This window comes from Tamandua tetradactyla, chromosome 7 (genome assembly GCF_023851605.1).
Source record: "Tamandua tetradactyla isolate mTamTet1 chromosome 7, mTamTet1.pri, whole genome shotgun sequence".
In the NCBI taxonomy this organism is placed as follows: Eukaryota; Metazoa; Chordata; class Mammalia; order Pilosa; family Myrmecophagidae; genus Tamandua; species Tamandua tetradactyla.
The window spans coordinates 128,807,281-128,824,445 of record NC_135333.1 but is presented as its reverse complement, the minus strand read 5'-3'; the positions used below and the strand labels follow the sequence as shown (position 1 = coordinate 128,824,445).

The following is a 17,165-nucleotide window of genomic DNA, read 5'->3' as shown; positions in this document are numbered from 1 at the left end:
ATCACACCCAGGCCATGATTTTTCTATCTTCTGTACTTCTGCTTTCTGCTACCTTTTATTTCTAGATTGTTCTCTGCATTTCACCAAGTCACTGGCTCTGTTCAAGGACACTCTTCAAAATCCCTTATCCTTAGAATGTTTTTTTTTTTTGTCATTGCATTTAGCACATCATTTCTGTGTATCTCTGTCAATAACTTTTCAAACTCTAAACTTTGGCTTCTTGAGTATATCGCCTATCAGAAATCTTTAAGACCTAGAAAAATTTGTGGCATATAGCAGTAATGGATTAAAGAAATTTGAATAAATTAATGAAATAAAAGATGATCAATATCTGTACATATGAGAGATACAGATACCAATAAATTTCTGAAGAATAATTGAGAAAGGAAATACTGACAATAATTATTTCCTTTAGTGAAGAAGATTTCAGGTACTTTCTTCCTTATTCAAAAAGAAAAATATATTAAATGGTACATATTAGAACAATCAGGAAAAATTTATATGTTAATGCTTTCTTATAAAAAAATACATATATTGAAAGCTTAAAAATAAGAATTGATTCTTTTTCTAAAAGATTCATTTTTCTTTTTTAAAGGCTAAATTAGGAAACATGGTAGTATAAGTGCAGATTTCAAACCTGTTCTGAGACAATAAATGAAGTGAAAATTGGAAGCCAAGCATGATTAATTAATCAACAAAACAACTGAACACAAGCTCTATTAGCACTCCATTAGGACAATGTCAACCACATACTACGGCCTTTAGTGAATTTCTTCTTGAAAGTCTATGATTTGAACCAAATTCATGAAAGGCATTAGGTGATGAATTTAAAATCCTATTCTTGAGAAAGCACTGCAGCATTACATTTTAGTTGAAACATCAGTTTGGATGAAAGAATGCTGAAGCATTGTTAGGTCAAAGAAAGTCTGTAGCTGCCAATCCAGATGTTAGCTGCATGTGGCAGTTAGATTAAAATAAAATTAACTCCATTTCTGTATCTATATTGTGTAATTAAGCCGTGTTCTTTCCACTGATTTCGACTTGTTGACTTTTATTCTCATGATAAGCTCTGGCACCACATTCTTACTTTATTTCAACCCTCTATTACATGTTGTTTGAATTCCTTCACCTTTATAAGCAATTATAAAGAGTATGAGAAGAATAAATTTATATAATTCATTTCCATGCCTAAAGAAAAGTAACCATCTTAATTTATTTCTTGATGATGTATGCACAATATAAGATGAATTTTTACCAAAATATTACCTCTCAGTAGAGAACATAATCTTGTTGTTGGGTCTTTGAGTCTTTTAAGGTCTCTACAAGTAAGGAAAATCCTATCAATTACTTTATTTTCTCCATATATTTTAATTAAAATGTGTCATATATACAAGAATTATTAAATGTGCATGTAAAATTTGTGAACATAATAAAAGAAACACATAGGTACTCACCACCCAAGTTATGAGGTAGAAAATTATCGGTACAATACAAGCTTCCTGTGTGATCATCTTTCTTTTCCCTTCCTTTATTAAACTTTATGTTAATTGTTTCCTTAATTTTATAACATCAAGCTCTGAAAATGTATCCTGAACAGTTTATTATTGTTTGTTTCTAATTTTGATAGATTCTACAAATAAAATCATATTGTACATATTTTTTCTGACTCATTCGTTTTGTTCACTATCACAGTCAATTTACTATTCTGATTTGTATATTTGAGATGTTTCCATGTTTTATAATTAAGAACAGAGCTACTGTGAATATTTCTCCTAGATTGTAATCCACCAGCCCAGGGCATTTTTAGAGAAAATCATGCAAGCGTACTCAAAATGGCTGGTCAGTGTTCTCGCCAGCATGCTTCTGCATTGCCTGAAGATAATTTCATCAATGTTCTGGACTGTGGCCAAGAATTTTCATACTGAAGGGAAAAACAGTGATTATTCCTTGCCAAAGCTGGGATGCTCACATCTGTAAATGAGTTTTCTACAACTTGTCTTCACATTGCTTCCTCTAGTTTCCTTCTATCTAGGCTGCATATCCAAGTTGTCCATTTCCCCACCTGCCCCAGTTTCATCCTTGTTCAAGGTAAATTCAGCCTCCTTCAGTTTTTTTTTTTTTTTTCTGGAACCCCTGCTTCCTCCTTTTTGTCAATAGTTTTTGCTTTTCGGGGGGGGTAGGGGTGGGAGTTGATCAATATCAACATTGATAAAATATATTTCCAATAATTTATCTAAATATTCTTATAGAATTTGTAATACACAACCATAATATCTGAGATAATATCTGATAATAATATCTGAGAAATTGAGCTTTTAGTTGCCAAACTCAAAAATGATTCTGTTGTTGCAGATTTTTGTACCATTGTTTGTTTGCTGTAGTTGATTTTTTGTTTATTTTTTAATTTATCTTTAGATTTGTATTTTGTCAAGAATTCATTTTGAACGGAAGTGGAATTTTATGAAATATTTTCATGCATGTTAATCATGTGATTATTCATGTTTAATTTGATGATGAAAGAAATTATAATATTTGATTTTTAAGTGATAAACTTGCAGTTTTGTAATAAATCTAACTTGGTAATAAGGTTTTATATTTTTCCTAAACTTTCTGAAAAATATCAATTTGACAGATATTTTTAAAGATTTTTGCTACTAAGTTCATGAATGAAATAGACCTATAATTATTACACTCTCTTATATTATTTTTATTGCATTTTGGTTTCAAGAATATGCTCCCTCCTGAAAATGAATAAGGGAGTGTGTCCTCTTTTGCTACACTCTGGAATACACTGTATGAAGTTGGGATGATTTTCTTAAAAAAATTTTTCTTAGTACTTACTCTACATTATTGAGCCTGGTGCTACTCAGTGACACAGTTTTCAACTTCTGATTCAATTATTATAGGAAAGTATATTAATAATCATGTTTTCTGTTTTTTGGTAAAAATATTTTTTCTAACAATTTGTCCATTTAACCTAAATTTTCCGCTACCTTAGCTTAATAGTTTTTTCTCTTTTTTAAATATCTGCAACTGCGTAGATATCTCCTTGTTTGCCTTCATACTTATTTATCAAGTCTTTTCTCTTCTTAGTAAATTCTACCAGATATTATGTTTTATTTCATTTGGTTTTTGGAAAACAAATTTTTGGCTTCATCACCCTAGTTCCTTTTGCTCTTATAAGATTATATCCTATTCTCTTTCTTCCATTTCCTTCAGATTTATTTTGATGTTATATTTTCAGCTTTTTGAAATATGTCAGTAATTTTCAGCCTTCTTATATTCTATAAACTCTCTTCTGTACTTTTTTCCTAAAGTACTTATTCAGCTGCATCTCAAGAAGTTTGTTATTGTCAACATGTTATTTTCAAAAAGCTAAATGCATGATACTCATACAAATATAAAATGAACACTTGTCAAAAGTGAAGTGCTTTATCAAACTCACTATGAAGGCAAAAGATAGATGGTAAAGATGTGTCCTAGAGAATTACCAGAATAGGGGTTAAAAAGGTATTTGAAAATAGAGTATGTCTACAGGACAAAAATGTACAAGATATCATGTAATTTTGCGAAGTCTGGTTTTAAAGCAACAGTTAGTGATTTCAACAAAGGAACATTCCCTTATATACCTAAAAAGCTTTGATTAGTGCCTTTTAAATAATATTTAAACATGACTTTGAGAATATGCAACCCCGTTCTTTGCCTTATTTCTGTGTTTTAGATGCATTTTCTTTAAAATATTAGATGGGACTTTAGGTATATTTTGGTTATATTTCTTTTTTATCATTCAATTACAAATGATTTCTTAATCCATTCTGATTTTTCCTTTGATCCATGAGTAATAGTGGTGTATGCTTCTTAATATGAAAACAAAACTGGTTTTCCTAATTACCCTTTTGTTACTAATTTATCCTTTATTTGCATTTTGGTCAGAGATGTACCTTCCATGATATCAGTTCTCGTACAATTGTTAAGGCTTGCTTTCTGACCTTACATAAAGACAATTTTTTTTTCAAACAGTCTTTTGCCTATTCATGAATGAGTGTTCTTCCAATTGGTAGTTGTACTGTACTATATATATATCCACTAGGTCAAGGTTAATTATATTGATCTAACCCTTCTACACCTTTATTGCTTTTTTTGAATGGTCAATGATTTTGGAGAGAGCTGTGTTAGAAATTATTGTTACAATGCAGGAGGTTTCCACTGTTCCTTGGCTATGTCGATTGTTTTTTTCATTTTATAAGCCTATTATTAGGTTCAGGCAAATTTAAAATCCATAGATCTTCCTTGTGACTCAAATTTTTATCCATTAGGAAGCATTTACCCAACATTTTTGAAAGTAAATTTCCCTCAAATTCTATTTTGTTTCATAGTAAAATATCTACATCAACTTCCTTTTAAAAATTTTGGATGAATTTTAGAAACGTCTTTTTTCATTCTAAATTCTTTTTACCTTATGTTGCAATTTTATTCCTTTTAAACAGCATATAGCTGGATTTTGTCAATCAAGTTTTGTCTTCTCAGTGGAGCATTTAAATTTATCATTAGTCTTGATATGAACATCAATGTATCACTGTCATTTCTTTTCTTTATTTTTGCCAATGTTTCTTTGTAACTTTTTTTCTAACTTTCCTTTGTATTGTTTGAATATTTTTTCTTTCACACTTTACTTCTAGACCCTTGGTTTCATTTAGGTTTTGACCTTAATATTCCTTTCTTGTCACCTTATCAAAACTTCAAAAATGAATAAAAATAACTCCCATAGTTTATTTTTGTCAGAAGCAGATTTTAATGAATGTTTTGCTTTTTATCACTTATGTATTACTATTGTTATTATTTATTACAATTATTTATTAAAAACATAGTGGCTAAAGTAAGGTGAATGTTCATTTTTCACAAAATACTCCAGAGTCAAGAGATCTGGACTGGTAGGGAAACTCTATCCTCTCCAATGTCATGCCACTCGTCTCCCTTTCCCATCAAGGAAAGCAAGGAAGATAGAATTCTTAAGAATCTTTAAGGCCATTATGAAGAATATGTACATATCACTTTCATTTATATCCTATTTATCTTGAAGATAGTCACATGACCATAGCTAGCTGCAAGAGAGTCAGTGATATGTACTTTGTATCTAGGTGTTACAATCCAGGGATTTTTGTTATTGATAAAGAAGGGATGATGTATATGTGGAGAATTTAGCTATTTAAACCTGAACAAGGAAACAGTAGTATATCAGGTCACTCCATTTCAACTAGAGAGGTAATTAATACAGGGAATTTTTATCAAAGTATCAGAAAGACTGGAGAACCAAAAGGGAAGAGTGTCTTCACTTGGGATCAGGAAGCTCCTTCCAACCATAGGAGCTAATGGAAAGGAAAAAGTTATGTTCAACATGAATATACTACTATTTTCTTGGGCTTGAGATGCAATATGGAAAAGGAATGCCACCCTGAGAAGAGGCAGCTGCTATTGTCTTTGGGCTGGAGGAAACAGAGCCTGCACTTCCAAAGAAAGTGCTTTGAAAAGAGGCACCAGAACATCAGTGTTGTGACTGCTGGGGCTGACACCCACTGCATCTCATGCTTGGGATCTTCTGTCACCAGCGTTGCTGAAATCACACAGTTACAGGCTATTAAACTATGACGATTGTCAATGCTAATGTCTGCTGCTGTTACCACTGGAGGTACCATTAAAAGCAGAATGGTTGGTTTGTACTTCTATCCACCTTCTAATGGATCACTAATATCTCCTAGTGGAGATATCTCCTAGTGGAAGAAGCATATTAGAAATTAGTTGGAAATAAAGTCTAGAAAGTGTGGTTTGGAGGTTTGGAGGCATTTAGCTTCTGTGGTAGAGAGGAGTCAAAAGTGTGAGTGGGACTGGATCTCTGACAGGGCTGTGATATCTTTTAGACGGGGTATTCAGGAAAATCATCTGTAAAGAGGTGACATTTGAGCACAGCCCTGAATGAAATTAGGGCAGGAGTCATGTGGAAACTACAGGAGAAAAAGGGGAAACAGATGAAGTGGAAATGTGTATGGCATGGAAGACATTATGGTTGGGCCACAGAAAATGAAATGTTGCCTGAAATGATATTAGAGAGGCAGCTGAGGGCCAGAATCTTTATGGCTCATGGTAAGGACTTTGGATTTTATTCCAAGTAAAATGGAGGACCATTGGAGTAAGATAAAGATACGTTTTTACTAATGTAAAGAGGGGAGTTATCAGAGGGTCTTGACTTATTGGATATCCAAATGTGTTACAGAGTCAATAAATAATAATTCTTCCTATGGTGCAAAATACCAACATGTGCCTGGAAAAGAACAAAATATCTGAAGAAAATACTAGAGCATAGAGGGATTTAATAGATAACACAAAGCATCACAAGACAATAGGCTGAGATGGCTGAGACGTAGGAAATTATATCAATATAGATGGTATAAATTTAGGTGATACACAAACCAAAAAAGAAATTCCAGGTGGAATAAATAGTTAGATATAAATATATGACATTGCAAAATAATCATAAAAACATTAATCCATATATGATGAATTTTGCCAAATAGAAGACATCACAAATAAAAGATCAACCCACTTTATTCAATTTTAAAAATAAATATACCATATATAAGCAATCATTTTAAACATTATAAAACTAAGAACAAACTAGAAAAAATAAGACAGGAAAATGATTAATATCTTTAATATATTAAGAATAACTGCACGTTAATAAGAACAAAGTTATAATGCTCTAATAGAAAAAAGGCTTTATAGCATAAACAAATATTTGCCCAACATATAAAATAAATGAATAATAATGATATAAAAATTAACTGTCATGTAAGCAATTAAATACAAAATAAAGCAAAAATGATATACAAACTGTGTCTAAAACCAGTATTGTTTTGTATGTATTGTAAGATTCAAGACATATACTCCTGATTGGGTTTTAAATGGATGCCAGTTTTCTGCAAAGCAATTTGGTAATATGTATTGGCAGTCACTGACCCACTAATTCTGCTTTTAGAAATAAATCCGAAGGGGATAAAAGGAGATGTAGATAATAACTTATGGACACTGATATTCATGGCATCGTTATAATAGTGCAAAATTGAAGCTACTTGAAATAACCAACAACATAGCGGTGGTTAAATAAGTCATTATACTTTCAAGTATGGGAATATTATAAAGGCATTAAAGATCATGCCTTGAGGAATATTTAATGACATGAGAAATTCGCAAAATGTAATGTTAATTGAATGTCCTTCTTAATAAACAGATTTTGCAGATGTCTGGATGAAGACTGTGATTTATGCTAATGCATATAATTGCCCTTTTCTCTAAATTTCTGTTCAAATGGACAAAGAATAAAAAAAAAATAACTTATGCCAGTATTGCAAAATAGAAGAGAAAGCAAAAAAAATCTGTATGATATGTAGCAATATAAACATTCATTATGGGAAAGATTTATTTCTACCTCTTTGCTGTATTTAGGTTAGATTTTCCATTGCCATGGGAGGTGGTGGTGCTGGTGACATCCTATCCTAGAATGGAATGAAAACATATTCCCCAAATAACAAGCTTTGAATCTCAAATGGGTGCTGTCTGTGGCTTTAAAGAAGTGGAGATCAGTTTTTTTTTCATTCTATATGCCTGGATCCAGATTAATGTGTGATTATTCTCTTCCTGAATGTCTACTGTGATATATTCTTGTGAAACAAAAGAAGATAATAGTGTGGTGAGAGTCTGAAGAGGAGGGGAAGTGAGTGAACAGGCCATAGCCTTCATGCCAATGTGGACTGTATTCCCCAGGTTTTCATTTGTGAAAGCAGCCAGAATGCGATATACCAGAAATGGAATGGCTTTTAAAAAGGGAATTTGTTAAGTTGCAAGTTTACAGTTCTAAGGCTGTAATTAATTTGAAAATGTCCAAATTAAGGCACCAACAAGTGGTAATCTTCAATCAAGAAAAGCTGATGCCATCTGGAACACCTCTGTCAGCTAGGAAGGCGAATGGTGACATCTGCTAGCATTCTCTCCTCATTTCATAAGGCTTTCCCAGGAGCATTTTCCTTTTGCATCTCCAAAGGTCTATGACTGAAAGGGCTCTAAAGCTTTATCTAAAATGGTTCCCTCTTAAAGGACTCCAGTAAGCAACCCCACCTTGAGTGGGTGGAGACACATCTCCATGAAAAACATCTAATCAAGAGGTCTCACCCACAATTGGTCTCAGCCCACATCTCCATGGAAACAGCTTAATCAAAAGGTACCACCCAGGGGCGGTGCGACAGTGGCTCAGGGGCAGAATTCTTGCCTGCCATGTTGGCGACCCGGGTTTGGTTCCTGGTGGCTGCCCATTAAAAAAAAAAAAAAAAAAAAGATATCACCCAGCAGTACTGAATCAGGGTTAAAGAACATGATTTCTCTGGGGTGCACAACAATTTCAAACCAGCACACCCCTGAAACCCTTTGACTTTTCTGTGTTTGTGCTATGGATATTTATGTCACCTAACATTTTCCCTGGCTTCAGTCAGGAAACTAAAAGTGTGGCTCTCTATGGATGGGTAGACCTAATATAAACCCAGTGTAGATGCTGAGAGAGCTAGACTGTTTGGTGGAAGTTCTTTGAATTTGCTGTAGCTCAGAGCATAAACAAAGAAGGATGAATGCAGTTTATATTTTCCCAGTTACCACTCCCATTCCTCCCCTCCCCAAGCTCAATTTCATAACTGAAATCTTTCTTTTTCTTCATGCTTTGAGGAAAAACCAGTCCAGAACACATCAGGTAGCAAATGTGGAAAAATAGATGTTTGCTCTAACACTAAGGGCCTTTTGAAGGGCTCTTGCATGACAGGGCAACAGATCTTGGAGATGATTTCCCTTTCCAGATGTTTGGAGATCTTATCCTAAAAACAAGCTATCGTTCACTTATTCAGTCATTCAATATTTATTATCAGCGTGTGTCAGACACAACTCTAGACAGTGTAAATATATAATAGTGAATAAAACAGACAGAAAGCCAGAGTCTACAGTCTAGTGTGAGAGATGAGTGAGTGATAATAGTGTAGTGTGATATAAATTTGGAGTATACACAGGGTCCAAATACACATTAGAGTATGTCAAGTCCCTTGAATTTTTATTATAAATAGATAAATAGGAGGGTATTGCCTTGATGAGTTTATTCATTGGAGCATGAAGAGATTTGAATTATCAAAAGATCCCTCAGGCTACTATGCAGAGAATAGATTAAAATGTGATAAAATACAACAACGAACAAACAAGGAAGAAATTTTAGTAATTCACCTGTGATACGATTCAGCCTGATTTAGGAGAGTGACAGTCAATGTGGGGAGCAACAGAAGCATCGATATGTGCATTTTTAAAGTTGAATCATCCACATTTGGTGATAGGATAAATGAGGGATGAAGAAGATGTTGTCTCCTTGGTTCCTAATTTATGTACCTGGGTAAAGTGTGAGGATTTTTATGGAAAAGAAAAGGTTGGTTGGAGGAACAGAATATAGGGGACAGATCAATATTTTAGTGAGCCATGGTAAAATGAGATGTTTCTGAGATATCAGGAGCAAATGTAGAAAGCTATTTGCATATAAAGTCTAAAACTCAGAAGAGGTTAGGATGGGAAATCAAAAAGGTGAGACTAGGGTGGTGCGATGGTGGCTCAGTGGCAGAATTCTCGTCTGCCATGCAGGAGACCCAGGTTCTATTCCAGGTGCCTGGCCATGCAAAAATAAATAAATGAATGAATGAATGAATTAATTAATTAAAAAAAAAAGGTGAAGATATTGTCATGTAGGTAGGATTTAAAGCCTTGAGAACAGATGAGATCATCTAGGGAGAGATCAGATCAGGAGGGTTCATTTGTATTCCTCTCTCTGTCCTAAAAAACCTAGAGCCATCAGAGAGCTCCAAGCCCACCAAACACCGACAATACTCTAATTCTTTGTGAGGACATGAAAGGGAAAAAGTAATAAAAGAGAATTCAATCATCTTCCCTTGGCATTTATTAATTGTTTTTATTTCTCTCTCTTTATTTATTCCATCTATTTGATTATTTCAGGACGATAAAAAAATTATAATCTCCTCTACTACTATGAGGTTTCTATCACTTTTCTTGTGTCTCCAAAAATGCTGATTTTAAATATTTTGAAGTTATGTTATCTAGCCCCTAAGTAAGCAGTGCTATTTTGTCCTTCCTTCTATCTGATGACAGTCCTATAACCCCAGCTTTGGATTCTTACCTCTTCTTTCCTCAAGGACTTCCATCAAATATCCCTTCTCTCTCTTTTTTTAAGCTTCATCTTCCTCTCTGTACTTCAACATTTAAAAATATTGAAGTCGGGTGGTGCCACCATGGCTCAGCAGGTTTGATTCCTGGAGCCTGTCCATGCAAAAAACAAACAAACAAACAAACAAACAAACAAAACACATTCAAGTCTTTCTTGTCCTCAAAAATAAGCAATTTAATAGAAAATTCCCACCACTCATCCCACATCCAGTTTCTGCTACTAAATAAACTCTCCCCTTCCATCACAGTCATAATTTTCTGCATTAACACCCTTTTTTTGTCTTCTGCCCCACCATTTTACTCAACGGTGTTGGCAATGCACTCCTAATATTATTGATGCTAAATCCAGTGGGCTCTTTTCTTACTTGACATCTCGGAGCCAATTCACTTATCTCTTAGCTCTTCCACTTTCTTGGTTTCAATTCTATTAATATGCAAATAACTGCCAATTCTGTTTCTCCTGCTCAATTTCTCCTGAGTTTCAGACTCAATATTTATGGAAAATGTACATTTTTTTCTATTTGATTGTCTATTTTATTTAAAAATTGAAAGGGTCATTATTAGAACCCTGAATTTACACTGCCATCTTGATTGGAAGTCAACAATGTTAGTAAAAAATTGTAGAGCTTGTAATGCAAATAACCTTAGACATATATTGGTAAGGGCTTATTTTGAAAATGTTGTATTATAAATGTGGCATAAAATTGTAAGTCAGTGTTTACTAATGATGAGAATGACTTCAGTTACACAAGCTTGAAATAATACATGCTTGTGAAGTAACCTTGGCTTATTATAGTAATCAGTGTTCATTTTCATTATCTTATCTTGATAGAGACATTTATATAAAACTAAATTTTATTTGAATTAATGGTTTGGAAGTAGTTGATTATTTTTGTTCTTTGTGGTTATGTACATTATTTGAAAATGATGATATCGGAGTATAGTAGAATTCAATAGTTGCTCCCTGTAGAGTGATTGCTAGTTTTTCCTCATAGTAGTTTGTCTTTGAAAAGTTTATCATGCAGATGCATGTTCATTTGCTTTTATTTTACTCATGAATTGTCATTGTGTAGTCTAAAAGGGTGTGTCTATTCTGAAACAAATTGAAAACGTGAAAGAAAATCATGAATTCTAACTATCACTATTTTTAAAAGGCCTGATTATCTCCTGAATCATAACCCTTTGATATAAATTATCAAGTAATTATATTCTAAGTTCTCTGAAACATTGCTTTTGATAGCTTATAGTTTACCTAACATTTAATTTTCTGTGGCTTATTCCTCATACTTTAATTTTTAAATGCATGCCCAAATTTACACTGGTATCACTTTTTATTTTTTCATAGTCTGAACTATGATTTTATGAACCTTACACATATTCTTTATTAAAATTAACAAAATTTAAATAATATAATGACAGAAGGCCAAGATTATCAATAGACTAACAAATGTACATAACTTTGTGATTTCTGACCCACATCTCTTACCAATATTAAAGAATATAGGATATCTGACTTGGGACTGTTACTTTGAATAACTGGGTCTAATGGAGCACAAGAGATTTTTTTCTTCATCATTTATTTTTTTCAATTGTCCAAACTGACAAAGACCCTTAACTATGTTTGTCTCCAAAAACCAAATTTCTAATTAGCCCCAAGAACTGAAGGTACCCTTAAATCTGGCCTACATTTGATTCACTAGATAGTTAATCACTCCTTTTGGCTACAATATATTTGTTAACTTATTGAAGGTAATTCACTATAACAGTTTTTCTTTTTTTGGGCATTGGCGGATTCCGGTAATTGAACCCGGGTCTCTGGCATGGCAGGTGAGAATTCTGCCACTGAACCACTGCTACACCACCCAAATTCCTTATTTTTAATTTTTTTCTTTTTAGGTGCATGGTCTGGGAATGGAACCCAGATCCCTGGGTCTTCCCCATGGAAGGTGAGCATTCTACCATTGAACCACCCATGCACCTGCCATTTTTGACATGTATTTTCATCCGTTAAATTTGGTTCAATGAAGAAATGAGATAGTTTTCCTAATTCCTAATTCACCTTTCATCTCTGAAAATTATCTACTTCAGGGACTAACGTTTCTCTGCGTCCTTCATGTTCATTATAGTAATAATGTTATTTGGAATTTTTAGATTGAAAGATATATTTCCAAGAGTTAGAAAACACCCAATGATTCTTCTCTTACTACTTGACAAGTTATATATGCATGTAGACTATTTATTCTAATCATAACTCCATGTGTGATATAAAAATAAAACTGACTCCTAAATAGAACTTCAGAGTTCACAAATAGTTATATCCATATATTCATGTTCTGAGGCCATTATAAATTTAGAATTACCAGCTAGGATTCCTATGCACAAGCCCTAGAGTCTGTCTCCAGTCATAGGTTTGCATGCAATTGCAAATATACCACCATTGGATGAATAATTGTAATAATGAAGAAAATGTACACATGCATGCATACTCTCACAATAATTTTTAGATACTTGACTTAATGAGAATGTAGTAATCTTTTGAATAATCAAGGAATAAATTAACTTGAGAAGGCTAATTCTATTGATTTCTAGGAGAAACTTGTGTCAGTGGATTTTTTTTTTATAGTAATTCAATTGCACTTGTCAATCCAGATACAGTCATGGAAAACAGAGAGATAGATCCATCCATGGTTGAGGATTTTTATCATTGGATATGGCCTAAATGAATTAAAGACATTTACAAGATAGTGCTGAAATGACATAACTTTGGCTATGAACTAAAAGGAAAGAGGCTGATGGATTTTAAAATTTAGAGAGAATGAATGGGGTGGACTGTCCTACAAGGATGAACTACCTTGGTATATAGAGAGGAAGTTATTTGCGGAGAGTGGCATACTTTAGTTAGTGATTTTGGAGATAACACACTGTGTGTGTATTTGTAGTGTGCTGCGGGTATAAATCATTTGGGTGTGGTAGACATATTATTCAAGACACCGTGCTTTCGTAATATTACTTCAGCTGTGGAGAGGCATTGAGAGCCCAGTGCAAGTATTTTAGTTAATGAAGGCTAGAGAGAACACCAAGGAAAAGTTTAGATAGTAATAGAAACCAGTGACACTTGCCTCTAAATAACAGGAATTTTCACCAGATGGCTACTTTTAAATTTAAAAGTAGCATTGAAGTTGCTGACTGAAGCATAAATTCCATTTTATCATTTACATGAGCTTGGGTTTGAGAAAATAAGCACACTGTGTTTGAGGGAGATATAGCAGAAAGAGAGCTTACAGTTAAAGTGAGGAGGTGAAGGAATGTTCATTGAAATGGCTACAGTCTATTGGATGGGTTGCTTATTCCTCACTCCTCATGTCACCAAAGGGGAAGGGATTCTTTAAAGTAAGGACTCAGACTTCTCCTCCATTTTAAGGTATTTCTTCCCTCGGTTGCAGATTCACTTAACTGAGTGGTGGGTTAGGGAGGATGAGCTGGGCATGTGTGGTTGAGACAGGCCACTCAGACCTCGCATTTCAGGGATTTTCCTGTCTTGATAGACTGTGTGCTCTGGACTCCTTCATTTTTCCATGTGTTTAGTTTCATGACTTGGACCCTTGTAGAGAGGCAAACGGTTATGCTGTCTGGCACTGACTAGGATGTGTATGATTAATTCTTGGGTGAAACATTAGCAAGCTTCCTTGCTTGAGGACGTAAACCCCATTCTGCAAATTTGCTCTTATAAATAATAAGGCTAACATTTGGATCACCAACTGCCTTATTCATGTATTTGCCTCTCCATTTATCACAAATTTAGGGGTAAGGAGAGTGTTATTTATGAGCATTCTCAAACACCAAGGAGAACAACAGAGGTCTAAGGGATAAAAAAAATCAAACTAAAAAAACAAAAGCAAAAGACAAACAAACAAACATCTTATGAAAGATGGAAGGAGAGTGAGTTTGGGTTTAGGAAAATGCAACTGAGTTTTATGAGGGCAAAATTATGGGAGATGAAAGATGATTAAAACAGAGGATATTTCATGTCCTGGGAGACAGTGAGTACTTGGGCCTCAAAGAATTCAGTGAAGACTTGGAAGAAGAGCCAGAAGATTGCCTGAGGAGCCAAGTCTTTCTTTTCTTTTGGTCTGCAGGTGAGCTTTGCACCCTTCAACTGAGACTGGGCAGGAGGCAGCAAATGAAGCAAATGGTCCTCCAGAGGGCAGGGAACCGAGGGTGGCAGGAAATGGTCTTCACTCTTGAAGGGCTGGTACCTGTTTAATCCTCCATGTCTGGTCATTTTTCTGAATTAAACCAATATTCCTTAGGGACTAGGAAGCCATATTAATTTAATGAAATCCAAACTCTAATATCCTATAAAACCCTCTATAATGTGGCCTCAGGTTTTGCTTTTCCTTTCTGCTATCCAGTTACAATCTTTAATCCAGTGAATTATATTTGACTTTTACCAAAACCCACATGAAACATAACTTTTGCCTGCCAAAAGCCATCCACTTCGTTACTGCACAGATAGGATACCTTCGCGTAATCCCATTCATTATAAGTATGCTATTTTCTTTGTTGTGAAATTTGACAGACTTGAATTTCCAGAGGTGGTTAAGTGTTGTGAAGGAGTTGTTTCTAAAAATTTTTCAAAAATCTTAAAATTTCTGCATAGCAATTTTCTTGCTCTTACTGTTTCCTTCATCTAGAAATCAGTTATTGTTCTTATTCACCATATTCCTCTCATTTATTGGCAAATACTTGTTAAAACACCTATTATGTGTCAAACCTCTTGAAAGATGCTGAATATGTAACTGTAAATAAGCATACTTGTAGTGCAGTGGTCCACATAACAGCTGCATAAGAATAATCTGAGATGATTTTAAAATGCATATTCCTGGGCTTTATTGTAACAATCACTGAGTCAATGTGAAAGACAAATTAACAAACTCAGTGTCTTGCATTAGATAATTTTCATGTGCCCAAGTAGCCTATAGGAAACGTACCTAATCCAGTCTTAAGATTTATTAAAAATTAAAAGATTTTCTAGGGGGGGCCGCGGTGGCTCAGCGGGCAAAGTGCTTGCCTGCTATGCCGGAGGACCTCGGTTCGATTCCCGGCCCCAGCCCATGTAACAAAAACGGAGAAACAGAATACAATAAAACAAGAAAATGTTTAAAAATGTTTCCCTTTCTTCCTTCCTTCCTTCCTTCTATCCTTCCTTCCTTCTCTCTGTCTTTCCTTTAAAAAAAAAAAAAAAAAAAAAAAAAAAAAAAAAAAATTAAAAGATTTTCCAAATGAAAGGAGATCTAAATGATATATTGTGGTAGTTAGGTCCAGGTGTCAACTTGGCCAGGTGAAGGTACCCAATTTTGTTGCTGTGAACATGAGCCAATGGCTGTGAAGCTCATCTGTTGCTGATTACATCTGCAGTTGGCTAGGAGGTGTGCCTACTGCAACGAATGCTGTTTGATTTAATTGGCTGGTGCCAATGAAAGAGCTCAACGTTGCACAGCCCAAGCAGTTCAGCATGCCTCATCTTAGCACTGGCAGCTCAGCCCAGGCCTTTGGAGGTGCAGAAAGGAATCACCCTGGGGAAAGTTGTTGGAACCCAGAGGCCTGGAGAGAAGGCCAGCAGAGATCGCCCTGTGCCTCCCCATGTAAGAAAGAACCTCAGTTGACAGCTGCCTTTCTTCTGAAGAACTATACATTTCTAACTAAATAAATCCCCTTTAATTAAAAGTCAGTCTGTCTCTGGTGTGTTGTATTCTGGCAGCTTTGGCAGACCAAAACATATATCAAGAATGAGGAGGATTTAAACAGATGAAGGGGGAGGGAAAAAGGAGAAGATGTCCTAAGAAAAATGAAATGAATATACAAAGTCCTAGTGAGGAGATAAAATCCCATTAGAGGATATACAACAGTTCAGCATGAACAAGGTTTGGTTTGTGGATTGGGGTGTCAGTCTGGGAATAACAGCAAACAAAACTGGAGAAATAAACAGTAAGTAGCCTAGTCATAAAAGGGTCTTAAAAAAAAATCTTAAAAGAGGTTGTATCTCATTCTTAGGCAAAAAGGGAGCCGTAGACATGTCATAGTTGAGGGAGGACATGAACATATTCACATTTTAGAAAGATCATTCTATTGTAGAGGATAAGATTCAAAGCCTTCTAACCAGGATTCCAGATTAATGCTGGAATTAACATTAAGTGGGGACCATCCCTGCCAGAGGATAAACAATAAAGAAGACCCATACCACCTATGTAGAAAGGCAATATTTGAACTATGTATATTTATGTTTGTATTCATATTTATTTTTAACTTATCCTTTTGTTCTTTCTGCTTTACATTTTCTAATGTTGAAAAACAGAATAGTATAAAATTACCAGCATATTTTTTTAAGAAATAAAATAAATGTTCATACTTGGAAGTGGTTGCATAATATTTTTCTGATAAAGACTTGATCAAAAGAGGTTTGGTATTCACTCCTGTAGGTAAAAGGTCATGGCAGCCTGAGCTAAAATAAAACAAGAGGAAATAGACATGGAAATTAATTTGAGAGAAATTTACAAAGCACAACTGCCACGTGTTTTAATTTCCTCATTGTTTAAGTAAATCCTATGCAATGGTTTGGCTTAAAAAATGAGAATATACTTGCTCATGGTTTTGAGGAAGGGTAGGAGAACTCCAAAATTAAGGTGTCATTAAGGTGATATTTTCTACCAGAAGCCGTAGATTTTGGGGATTGGTTGCCAGTGATTATTGCTTGGTCCTTGGATTTTTTTGTCAGGTGGCAACGAAATGACAGCCTCTCCTGGTTTCTTTCTTCACCTTTCCATTGACTTTCACTCTCTGGCTGTTTCCTTTCTGGC

General features: G+C 34.5%; 1 long non-coding RNA gene across 1 annotated transcript in view; it reads left to right on the top strand.

Moving 5' to 3' along the window:
- The window catches only part of LOC143690141 (uncharacterized), a 193,306-nt gene extending 178,788 nt beyond the window's left edge, over positions 1 to 14,518 (top strand). The window contains exons 5-6 of the long non-coding RNA XR_013179009.1: positions 12,205 to 12,254; positions 14,445 to 14,518. This is a non-coding gene — a long non-coding RNA (uncharacterized LOC143690141). The remainder of the gene's footprint in view (positions 1 to 12,204; positions 12,255 to 14,444) is intronic.
- The last annotated feature ends 2,647 nt before the right edge of the window (positions 14,519 to 17,165 follow it).